Source organism: Netta rufina (assembly GCF_964035555.1).
Source record: "Netta rufina genome assembly, chromosome: 24".
Classification (NCBI taxonomy): Eukaryota; Metazoa; Chordata; class Aves; order Anseriformes; family Anatidae; genus Netta; species Netta rufina.
This window is the reverse complement of record NC_140148.1, coordinates 7,702,440-7,716,924: the sequence shown is the minus strand read 5'-3', so window position 1 is coordinate 7,716,924 and position 14,485 is coordinate 7,702,440.

Here is a 14,485-nt window from a genome sequence, read left to right as displayed (position 1 = left end):
TTACCATGGCAACCCAACCCCATGGTTACCATAGCAACCAAACCCCGTGGTTGCCATGGCAACCCAACCCCATGGTTACCATGGCAACACAACACCATGGTTCCCATGAGAACACAACCCCGTGGTTGCCATGGCAAGCCAACCCCATCGTTACCATGGCAACACTACCCCATTGTTGCCATGGAAACACTACCCCATGGTTGCCATGGCAGCAGAACCCCATGGTTGCCATGGCAACAAAACGCCATGGTTACCATGGCAACACAACCCCATGGTTACCATGGACACAGAACCCCATGGTTGCCATGGCAACCAAACCCCGTGGTTGCCATGGCAACCCAACCCCGTGGATGCCATGGCAACCCAACCCCACGGTTCCCATGGCAACACAACCCCATGGTTGCCATGGCAACCCAACCCCATGGTTACCATGGCAACAGAACCCCATAGTTGCCATGGCAACTAAACGCCATGGTTACCATGGCAACACAACCCCATGGTTGCCATGGCAACCAAACACCGTGGTTGCCATGGCAACCAAACCCCATGGTTACCATGGCAACCAAACCCCGTGGTTGCCATGGCAACTAAACGCCATGGTTACCATGGCAACACAACCCCATGGTTGCCATGGCAACCCAACCCCATGGTTACCATAGCAACCATACCCCGTGGTTGCCATGGCAACTTAACCCCATGGTTACCATGGCAACACAACCCCATGGTTCCCATGAGAACACAACCCCGTGGTTGCCATGGCAAGCCAACCCCATCGTTACCATGGCAACACTACCCCATGGTTGCCATTGAAACACTACCCCATGGTTGCCATGGCAACAGAACACCATAGTTGCCATGGCAACAAAACGCCATGGTTACCATGGCAACACAACCCCATGGTTACCATGGACACAGAACCCCATGGTTGCCATGGCAACCAAACCCCGTGGTTGCCATGGCAACCCAACCCCGTGGATGCCATGGCAACCCAACCCCATGGTTCCCATGGCAACACAACCCCATGGTTGCCATGGCAACCCAACCCCATGGTTACCATGGCAACAGAACCCCATAGTTGCCATGGCAACTAAACGCCATGGTTACCATGGCAACACAACCCCATGGTTGCCATGGCAACCCAACCCCATGGTTACCATAGCAACCAAACCCCGTGGTTGCCATGGCAACGAAACGCCATGGTTACCATGGCAACACAACCCCATGGTTGCCATGGCAACCCAACCCCATGGTTGCCAAGGCAACTAAACCCCATAGTTTCCATAGCAACCCAACCCCATAGTTACCATGGCAACACAACCCCATGGTTGCCATGGAAACACTACCCCACGGTTGCCATGGCAACCGAACTCCATAGTTGCCATCGCAACAAAACGCCATGGTTACCATGGCAACACAACCCCATGGTTGCCATTTCAACCCAACCCCATGGTTACCATGGCAACCAAACCCCGTGGTTGCCATGGCAACGAAACGCCATGGTTACCATGGCAACACAACCCCATGGTTGCCATGGCAACCCAACCCCATGGTTGCCAAGGCAACTAAACCCCATAGTTTCCATCGCAACCCAACCCCAAAGTTACCATGGCAACACAACCCCATGGTTGCCATGGAAACACTACCCCATGGTTGCCATGGCAACAGAACCCCATAGTTGCCATCGCAACAAAACGCCATGGTTACCATGGCAACACAACCCAATGGTTGCCATGGCAACCCAACACCATGGTTACCATGGCAACCAAACCCCGTGGTTGCCATGGCAACTAAACGCCATGGTTACCATGGCAACACAACCCCATGGTTCCCATGAGAACCCAACCCCATGGTTACCATAGCAAGCCAACCACATCGTTACCATGGCAACACTACCCCATGGTTGCCATGGAAACACTACCCCATGGTTGCCATGGCAACAGAATCCCATAGTTGCCATGGCAACAAAACGCCATGGTTACCATGGCAACACAACCCCATGGTTACCATGGACACAGAACCCCATGGTTGCCATGGCAACCAAACCCCGTGGTTGCCATGGCAACCCAACCCCGTGGATGCCATGGCAACCCAACCCCATGGTTCCCATGGCAACACAACCCCATGGTTGCCATGGCAACCCAACGCCATGGTTACCATGGCAACAGAACCCCATAGTTGCCATGGCAACTAAACGCCATGGTTACCATGGCAACACAACCCCATGGTTGCCATGGCAACCCAACCCCATGGTTACCATGGCAACACAACCGCATGGTTACCATAGCAACCCAACCCCATCGTTACCATGGCAACACATCCCCATGGTTGCCATGGAAGCACTACCCCATGGTTTCCATGGCAACAGAACCCCATAGTTGCCATGGCAACAAAACGCCATGGTTACCATGGCAACACAACCCCATGGTTGCCATGGCAACCCAACCCCATGGTTGCCAAGGCAACTAAACCCCGTGGTTGCCATGTCAACTAAACGCCATGGTTCCCATGGAAACACAACCCCATGGTTGCCATGGCAACCCATCCCCATGGTTACCATGGCAACAGAACCCCATAGAAGCCATGGCAAATAAACGCCATGGTTACCATGGCAACACAACCCCATGGTTGCCATGGCAACACAACCCCATGGTTACCATAGCAACCAAACCCCGTGGTTGCCATGGCAACGAAACGCCATGGTTACCATGGCAACACAACCCCATGGTTGCCATGGCAACCCAACCCCATGGTTGCCAAGGCAACTAAACACCATAGTTTCCATAGCAACCCACCCCATAGTTACCATGGCAACACAACCCCATGGTTGCCATGGAAACACTACCCCATGGTTACCATGGCAACAGAACCCCATAGTTGCCATCGCAACAAAACGCCATGATTACCATGGCAACCCAACCCCATGGTTGCCATGGCAACCCAACCCCATGTTTACCATGGCAACCAAACCCCGTGGTTGCCATGGCAACTAAACGTCATGGTTACCATGGCAACACAACCCCATGGTTGCCATGGCAACCCAACACCATGGTTACCATGGCAACCCAACCCCATGGTTACCATAGCAACCAAACCCCGTGGTTGCCATGGCAACCCAACCCCATAGTTACCATGGCAACACAACACCATGGTTCCCATGAGAACACAACCCCGTGGTTGCCATGGCAAGCCAACCCCATCGTTACCATGGCAACACTACCCCATTGTTGCCATGGAAACACTACCCCATGGTTGCCATGGCAGCAGAACCCCATGGTTGCCATGGCAACAAAACGCCATGGTTACCATGGCAACACAACCCCATGGTTACCATGGACACAGAACCCCATGGTTGCCATGGCAACCAAACCCCGTGGTTGCCATGGCAACCCAACCCCGTGGATGCCATGGCAACCCAACCCCACGGTTCCCATGGCAACACAACCCCATGGTTGCCATGGCAACCCAACCCCATGGTTACCATGGCAACAGAACCCCATAGTTGCCATGGCAACTAAACGCCATGGTTACCATGGCAACACAACCCCATGGTTGCCATGGCAACCAAACCCCATGGTTACCATGGCAACACAACCCCATAGTTTCCATAGCAACCCAACCCCATAGTTACCATGGCAACTCAACCCCATGGTTGCCATGGAAACACTACCCCATGGTTGCCATGGCAACAGAACCCCATAGTTGCCATCGCAACAAAACGCCATGGTTACCATGGCAACCCAACCCCGTGGTTGCCATGGCAACTAAACGCCATGGTTACCATGGCAACACAACCCCATGGTTGCCATGGCAACCCAACCCCATGGTTACCATAGCAACCAAACCCCGTGGTTGCCATGGCAACCCAACCCCATGGTTACCATGGCAACACAACCCCATGGTTCCCATGAGAACACAACCCCGTGGTTGCCATGGCAAGCCAACCCCATCGTTACCATGGGAACACTACCCCATGGTTTCCATGGAAACACTACCCCATGGTTGCCATGGCAACAGAACCCCATAGTTGCCATGGCAACAAAACGCCATGGTTACCATGGCAACACAACCCCATGGTTACCATGGACACAGAACCCCATGGTTGCCATGGCAACCCAACCCCGTGGTTGCCATGGCAACCCAACCCCGTGGATGCCATGGCAACCCAACCCCATGGTTCCCATGGCAACACAACCCCATGGTTGCCATGGCAACCCAACCCCATGGTTACCATGGCAACAGAACCCCATAGTTGCCATGGCAACTAAACGCCATGGTTACCATGGCAACACAACCCCATGGTTGCCATGGCAACCCAACCCCATGGTTACCATAGCAACCAAACCCCGTGGTTGCCATGGCAACGAAACGCCATGGTTACCATGGCAACACAACCCCATGGTTGCCATGGCAACCCAACCCCATGGTTACCATGGCAACAGAACCCCATAGTTGCCATGGCAACTAAACGCCATGGTTACCATGGCAACACAACCCCATGGTTGCCATGGCAACCCAACCCCATGGTTACCATAGCAACCAAACCCCGTGGTTGCCATGGCAACGAAACGCCATGGTTACCATGGCAACACAACCCCATGGTTGCCATGGCAACCCAACCCCATGGTTGCCAAGGCAACTAAACCCCATAGTTTCCATAGCAACCCAACCCCATAGTTACCATGGCAACACAACCCCATGGTTGCCATGGAAACACTACCCCACGGTTGCCATGGCAACCGAACTCCATAGTTGCCATCGCAACAAAACGCCATGGTTACCATGGCAACACAACCCCATGGTTGCCATTTCAACCCAACCCCATGGTTACCATGGCAACCAAACCCCGTGGTTGCCATGGCAACGAAACGCCATGGTTACCATGGCAACACAACCCCATGGTTGCCATGGCAACCCAACCCCATGGTTGCCAAGGCAACTAAACCCCATAGTTTCCATCGCAACCCAACCCCAAAGTTACCATGGCAACACAACCCCATGGTTGCCATGGAAACACTACCCCATGGTTGCCATGGCAACAGAACCCCATAGTTGCCATCGCAACAAAACGCCATGGTTACCATGGCAACACAACCCCATGGTTGCCATGGCAACCCAACCCCATGGTTACCATGGCAACCAAACTCCGTGGTTGCCATGGCAACTAAACGCCATGGTTACCATGGTACACAACCCCATGGTTCCCATGAGAACCCAACCCCATGGTTACCATAGCAAGCCAACCACATCGTTACCATGGCAACACTACCCCATGGTTGCCATGGAAACACTACCCCATGGTTGCCATGGCAAAAGAACCCCATAGTTGCCATGGCAACAAAACGCCATGGTTACCATGGCAACACAACCCCATGGTTACCATGGACACAGAACCCCATGGTTGCCATGGCAACCAAACCCCGTGGTTGCCATGGCAACCCAACCCCGTGGATGCCATGGCAACCCAACCCCATGGTTCCCATGGCAACACAACCCCATGGTTGCCATGGCAACCCAACGCCATGGTTACCATGGCAACAGAACCCCATAGTTGCCATGGCAACTAAACGCCATGGTTACCATGGCAACACAACCCCATGGTTGCCATAGCAACCCAACCCCATCGTTACCATGGCAACACAACCCCATGGTTGCCATGGAAGCACTACCCCATGGTTTCCATGGCAACAGAACCCCATAGTTGCCATGGCAACAAAACGCCATGGTTACCATGGCAACACAACCCCATGGTTGCCATGGCAACCCAACCCCATGGTTGCCAAGGCAACTAAACCCCGTGGTTGCCATGTCAACTAAACGCCATGGTTCCCATGGCAACCCAACCCCATGGTTACCATGGCAACAGAACCCCATAGAATCCATGGCAAATAAACGCCATGGTTACCATGGCAACACAACCCCATGGTTGCCATGGCAACCCAACCCCATGGTTACCATAGCAACCAAACCCCGTGGTTGCCATGGCAACGAAACGCCATGGTTACCATGGCAACACAACCCCATGGTTGCCATGGCAACCCAACCCCATGGTTGCCAAGGCAACTAAACACCATAGTTTCCATAGCAACCCAACCCCATAGTTACCATGGCAACACAACCCCATGGTTGCCATGGAAACACTACCCCATGGTTACCATGGCAACAGAACCCCATAGTTGCCATCGCAACAAAACGCCATGGTTACCATGGCAACCCAACCCCATGGTTGCCATGGCAACCCAACCCCATGTTTACCATGGCAACCAAACCCCGTGGTTGCCATGGCAACTAAACGTCATGGTTACCATGGCAACACAACCCCATGGTTGCCATGGCAACCCAACCCCATGGTTACCATAGCAACCAAACCCCGTGGTTGCCATGGCAACCCAACCCCATGGTTACCATGGCAACACAACCCCATGGTTCCCATGAGAACACAACCCCGTGGTTGCCATGGCAAGCCAACCCCATCGTTACCATGGCAACACTACCCCATTGTTGCCATGGAAACACTACCCCATGGTTGCCATGGCAGCAGAACCCCATGGTTGCCATGGCAACAAAACGCCATGGTTACCATGGCAACACAACCCCATGGTTACCATGGACACAGAACCCCATGGTTGCCATGGCAACCAAACCCCGTGGTTGCCATGGCAACCCAACCCCGTGGATGCCATGGCAACCCAACCCCACGGTTCCCATGGCAACACATCCCCATGGTTGCCATGGCAACCCAACCCCATGGTTACCATGGCAACAGAACACCATAGTTGCCATGGCAACTAAACGCCATGGTTACCATGGCAACACAACCCCATGGTTGCCATGGCAACCCAACCCCATGGTTACCATGGCAACACAACCCCATAGTTTCCATAGCAACCCAACCCCATAGTTACCATGGCAACTCAACCCCATGGTTGCCATGGAAACACTACCCCATGGTTGCCATGGCAAGAGAACCCCATAGTTGCCATCGCAACAAAACGCCATGGTTACCATGGCAACCCAACCCCATGGTTGCCATGGCAACCCAACCCCATGGTTACCATGGCAACCAAACCCCGTGGTTGCCATGGCAACTAAACGCCATGGTTACCATGGCAACGCAACCCCATGGTTGCCATGGCAACCCAACCCCATGGTTACCATAGCAACCAAACCCCGTGGTTGCCATGGCAACCCAACCCCATGGTTACCATGGCAACACAACCCCATGGTTCCCATGAGAACACAACCCCGTGGTTGCCATGGCAAGCCAACCCCATCGTTACCATGGGAACACTACCCCATGGTTTCCATGGAAACACTACCCCATGGTTGCCATGGCAACAGAACCCCATAGTTGCCATGGCAACAAAACGCCATGGTTACCATGGCAACACAACCCCATGGTTACCATGGACACAGAACACCATGGTTGCCATGGCAACCAAACCCCGTGGTTGCCATGGCAACCCAACCCCGTGGATGACATGGCAACCCAACCCCATGGTTCCCATGGCAACACAACCCCATGATTGCCATGGCAACCCAACCCCATGGTTACCATTGCAACAGAACCCCATAGTTGCCATGGCAACTAAACGCCATGGTTACCATGCCAACACAACCCCATGGTTGCCATGGCAACCCAACCCCATGGTTACCATAGCAACCAAACCCCGTGGTTGCCATGGCAACGAAACGCCATGGTTACCATGGCAACACAACCCCATGGTTGCCATGGCAACCCAACCCCATGGTTGCCAAGGCAACTAAACACCATAGTTTCCATAGCAACCCAACCCCATAGTTACCATGGCAACACAACCCCATGGTTGCCATGGAAACACTACCCCATGGTTGCCATGGCAACAGAACCCCATAGTTGCCATCGCAACAAAACGCCATGGTTACCATGGCAACCCAACACCATGGTTGCCATGGCAACCCAACCCCATGGTTACCATGGCAACCAAACCCCGTGGTTGCCATGGCAACTAAACGTCATGGTTACCATGGCAACACAACCCCATGGTTGCCATGGCAACCCAACCCCATGGTTACCATAGCAACCAAACCCCGTGGTTGCCATGGCAACCCAACCCCATGGTTACCATGGCAACACAACCCCATGGTTCCCATGAGAACACAACCCCGTGGTTGCCATGGCAAGCCAACCCCATCGTTACCATGGCAACACTACCCCATTGTTGCCATGGAAACACTACCCCATAGTTGCCATGGCAGCAGAACCCCATGGTTGCCATGGCAACAAAACGCCATGGTTACCATGGCAACACAACCCCATGGTTACCATGGACACAGAACCCCATGGTTGCCATGGCAACCAAACCCCGTGGTTGCCATGGCAACCCAACCCCGTGGATGCCATGGCAACCCAACCCCACGGTTCCCATGGCAACACAACCCCATGGTTGCCATGGCAACCCAACCCCATGGTTACCATGGCAACAGAACCCCATAGTTGCCATGGCAACTAAACGCCATGGTTACCATGGCAACACAACCCCATGGTTGCCATGGCAACCCAACCCCATGGTTACCATGGCAACACAACCGCATGCTTACCATGGCAACCCAACCCCATCGTTACCATGGCAACACATCCCCATGGTTGCCATGGAAGCACTACCCCATGGTTTCCATGGCAACAGAACCCCATAGTTGCCATGGCAACAAAACGCCATGGTTACCATGGCAACACAACCCCATGGTTGCCATGGCAACCCAACCCCATGGTTGCCAAGGCAACTAAACCCCGTGGTTGCCATGTCAACTAAACGCCATGGTTCCCATGGCAACACAACCCCATGGTTGCCATGGAAACACTACCCCATGGTTGCCATGGCAACAGAACCCCATAGTTGCCATCGCAACAAAACGCCATGGTTACCATGGCAGCACAACCCCATGGTTGCCATGGCAACCCAACCCCATGGTTACCATGGCAACCAAACCCCGTGGTTGCCATGGCAACTAAACGCCATGGTTCCCATGGCAACACAATCCCATGGTTGCCATGGCAACCCAACCCCATGGTTACCATGGCAACAGAACCCCATAGAAGCCATGGCAAATAAACGCCATGGTTACCATGGCAACACAACCCCATGGTTGCCATGGCAACCCAACCCCATGGTTACCATAGCAACCAAACCCCGTGGTTGCCATGGCAAGGAAACGCCATGGTTACCATGGCAGCACAACCCCATGGTTGCCATGGCAACCCAACCCCATGGTTGCCAAGGCAACTAAACACCATAGTTTCCATAGCAACCCAACCCCATAGTTACCATGGCAACACAACCCCATGGTTGCCATGGAAACACTACCCCATGGTTACCTTGGCAACAGAACCCCATAGTTGCCATCGCAACAAAACGCCATGGTTACCATGGCAACCCAACCCCATGGTTGCCATGGCAACCCAACCCCATGTTTACCATGGCAACCAAACCCCGTGGTTGCCATGGTAACTAAACGTCATGGTTACCATGGCAACACAACCCCATGGTTGCCATGGCAACCCAACCCCATGGTTACCATAGCAACCAAACCCCGTGGTTGCCATGGCAACCCAACCCCATGGTTACCATGGCAACACAACCCCATGGTTCCCATGAGAACACAACCCCGTGGTTGCCATGGCAAGCCAACCCCATCGTTACCATGGCAACACTACCCCATTGTTGCCATGGAAACACTACCCCATTGTTGCCATGGCAGCAGAACCCCATGGTTGCCATGGCAACAAAACGCCATGGTTACCATGGCAACACAACCCCATGGTTACCATGTACACAGAACCCCATGGTTGCCATGGCAACCAAACCCCGTGGTTGCCATGGCAACCCAACCCCGTGGATGCCATGGCAACCCAACCCCACGGTTCCCATGGCAACACATCCCCATGGTTGCCATGGCAACCCAACCCCATGGTTACCATGGCAACAGAACCCCATAGTTGCCATGGCAACTAAACGCCATGGTTACCATGGCAACACAACCCCATGGTTGCCATGGCAACACAACCCCATGGTTACCATGGCAACACAACCCCATAGTTTCCATAGCAACCCAACCCCATAGTTACCATGGCAACTCAACCCCATGGTTGCCATGGAAACACTACCCCATGGTTGCCATGGCAACAGAACCCCATAGTTGCCATCGCAACAAAACGCCATGGTTACCATGGCAACCCAACCCCATGGTTGCCATGGAAACCCAACCCCATGGTTACCATGGCAACCAAACCCCGTGGTTGCCATGGCAACTAAACGCCATGGTTACCATGGCAACGCAACCCCATGGTTGCCATGGCAACCCAACCCCATGGTTACCATAGCAACCAAACCCCGTGGTTGCCATGGCAACCCAACCCCATGGTTACCATGGCAACACAACCCCATGGTTCCCATGAGAACACAACCCCGTGGTTGCCATGGCAAGCCAACCCCATCGTTACCATGGGAACACTACCCCATGGTTTCCATGGAAACACTACCCCATGGTTGCCATGGCAACAGAACCCCATAGTTGCCATGGCAACAAAACGCCATGGTTACCATGGCAACACAACCCCATGGTTACCATGTACACAGAACCCCATGGTTGCCATGGCAACCAAACCCCGTGGTTGCCATGGCAACCCAACCCCGTGGATGACATGGCAACCCAACCCCATGGTTCCCATGGAAACACAACCCCATGGTTGCCATGGCAACCCAACCCCATGGTTACCATTGCAACAGAACCCCATAGTTGCCATGGCAACTAAACGCCATGGTTACCATGGCAACACAACCCCATGGTTGCCATGGCAACCCAACCCCATGGTTACCATAGCAACCAAACCCCGTGGTTGCCATGGCAACGAAACGCCATGGTTACCATGGCAACACAACCCCATGGTTGCCATGGCAACCCAACCCCATGGTTGCCAAGACAACTAAACACCATAGTTTCCATAGCAACCCAACCCCATAGTTACCATGGCAACACAACCCCATGGTTGCCATGGAAACACTACCCCATGGTTGCCATGGCAACAGAACCCCATAGTTGCCATCGCAACAAAACGCCATGGTTACCATGGCAACCCAACACCATGGTTGCCATGGCAACCCAACCCCATGGTTACCATGGCAACCAAACACCGTGGTTGCCAGGGCAACTAAACGTCATGGTTACCATGGCAACACAACACCATGGTTGCCATGGCAACCCAACCCCATGGTTACCATAGCAACCAAACCCCGTGGTTGCCATGGCAACCCAACCCCATGGTTACCATGGCAACACAACCCCATGGTTCCCATGAGAACACAACCCCGTGGTTGCCATGGCAAGCCAACCCCATCGTTACCATGGCAACACTACCCCATTGTTGCCATGGAAACACTACCCCATAGTTTCCATGGCAGCAGAACCCCATGGTTGCCATGGCAACAAAACGCCATGGTTACCATGGCAACACAACCCCATGGTTACCATGGACACAGAACCCCATGTTTGCCATGGCAACCAAACCCCGTGGTTGCCATGGCAACCCAACCCCGTGGATGCCATGGCAACCCAACCCCACGGTTCCCATGGCAACACAACCCCATGGTTGCCATGGCAACCCAACCCCATGGTTACCATGGCAACACAACCGCATGGTTGCCATGGCAACCCAACCCCATCGTTACCATGGCAACACATCCCCATGGTTGCCATGGAAGCACTACCCCATGGTTGCCATGGCAACAGAACCCCATAGTTGCCATGGCAACAAAACGCCATGGTTACCATGGCAACACAACCCCATGGTTGCCATGGCAACCCAACCCCATGGTTACCATGGCAACACAACCGCATGGTTACCATAGCAACCCAACCCCATCGTTACCATGGCAACACAACCCCATGGTTGCCATGGAAGCACTACCCCATGGTTTCCATGGCAACAGAACCCCATAGTTGCCATGGCAACAAAACGCCATGGTTACCATGGCAACACAACCCCATGGTTGCCATGGCAACCCAACCCCATGGTTGCCAAGGCAACTAAACCCCGTGGTTGCCATGTCAACTAAACGCCATGGTTCCCATGGCAACCCAACCCCATGGTTACCATGGCAACAGAACCCCATAGAATCCATGGCAAATAAACGCCATGGTTACCATGGCAACACAACCCCATGGTTGCCATGGCAACCCAACCCCATGGTTACCATAGCAACCAAACCCCGTGGTTGCCATGGCAACGAAACGCCATGGTTACCATGGCAACACAACCCCATGGTTGCCATGGCAACCCAACCCCATGGTTGCCAAGGCAACTAAACACCATAGTTTCCATAGCAACCCAACCCCATAGTTACCATGGCAACACAACCCCATGGTTGCCATGGAAACACTACCCCATGGTTACCATGGCAACAGAACCCCATAGTTGCCATCGCAACAAAACGCCATGGTTACCATGGCAACCCAACCCCATGGTTGCCATGGCAACCCAACCCCATGTTTACCATGGCAACCAAACCCCGTGGTTGCCATGGCAACTAAACGTCATGGTTACCATGGCAACACAACCCCATGGTTGCCATGGCAACCCAACCCCATGGTTACCATAGCAACCAAACCCCGTGGTTGCCATGGCATCCCAACCCCATGGTTACCATGGCAACACAACCCCATGGTTCCCATGAGAACACAACCCCGTGGTTGCCATGGCAAGCCAACCCCATCGTTACCATGGCAACACTACCCCATTGTTGCCATGGAAACACTACCCCATGGTTGCCATGGCAGCAGAACCCCATGGTTGCCATGGCAACAAAACGCCATGGTTACCATGGCAACACAACCCCATGGTTACCATGGACACAGAACCCCATGGTTGCCATGGCAACCAAACCCCGTGGTTGCCATGGCAACCCAACCCCGTGGATGCCATGGCAACCCAACCCCACGGTTCCCATGGCAACACATCCCCATGGTTGCCATGGCAACCCAACCCCATGGTTACCATGGCAACAGAACACCATAGTTGCCATGGCAACTAAACGCCATGGTTACCATGGCAACACAACCCCATGGTTGCCATGGCAACCCAACCCCATGGTTACCATGGCAACACAACCCCATAGTTTCCATAGCAACCCAACCCCATAGTTACCATGGCAACTCAACCCCATGGTTGCCATGGAAACACTACCCCATGGTTGCCATGGCAACAGAACCCCATAGTTGCCATCGCAACAAAACGCCATGGTTACCATGGCAACCCAACCCCATGGTTGCCATGGCAACCCAACCCCATGGTTACCATGGCAACCAAACCCCGTGGTTGCCATGGCAACTAAACGCCATGGTTACCATGGCAACGCAACCCCATGGTTGCCATGGCAACCCAACCCCATGGTTACCATAGCAACCAAACCCCGTGGTTGCCATGGCAACCCAACCCCATGGTTACCATGGCAACACAACCCCATGGTTCCCATGAGAACACAACCCCGTGGTTGCCATGGCAAGCCAACCCCATCGTTACCATGGGAACACTACCCCATGGTTTCCATGGAAACACTACCCCATGGTTGCCATGGCAACAGAACCCCATAGTTGCCATGGCAACAAAACGCCATGGTTACCATGGCAACACAACCCCATGGTTACCATGGACACAGAACACCATGGTTGCCATGGCAACCAAACCCCGTGGTTGCCATGGCAACCCAACCCCGTGGATGACATGGCAACCCAACCCCATGGTTCCCATGGCAACACAACCCCATGATTGCCATGGCAACCCAACCCCATGGTTACCATTGCAACAGAACCCCATAGTTGCCATGGCAACTAAACGCCATGGTTACCATGCCAACACAACCCCATGGTTGCCATGGCAACCCAACCCCATGGTTACCATAGCAACCAAACCCCGTGGTTGCCATGGCAACGAAACGCCATGGTTACCATGGCAACACAACCCCATGGTTGCCATGGCAACCCAACCCCATGGTTGCCAAGGCAACTAAACACCATAGTTTCCATAGCAACCCAACCCCATAGTTACCATGGCAACACAACCCCATGGTTGCCATGGAAACACTACCCCATGGTTGCCATGGCAACAGAACCCCATAGTTGCCATCGCAACAAAACGCCATGGTTACCATGGCAACCCAACACCATGGTTGCCATGGCAACCCAACCCCATGGTTACCATGGCAACCAAACCCCGTGGTTGCCATGGCAACTAAACGTCATGGTTACCATGGCAACACAACCCCATGGTTGCCATGCCAACCCAACCCCATGGTTACCATAGCAACCAAACCCCGTGGTTGCCATGGCAACCCAACCCCATGGTTACCATGGCAACACAACCCCATGGTTCCCATGAGAACACAACCCCGTGGTTGCCATGGCAAGCCAACCCCATCGTTACCATGGCAACACTACCCCATTGTTGCCATGGAAA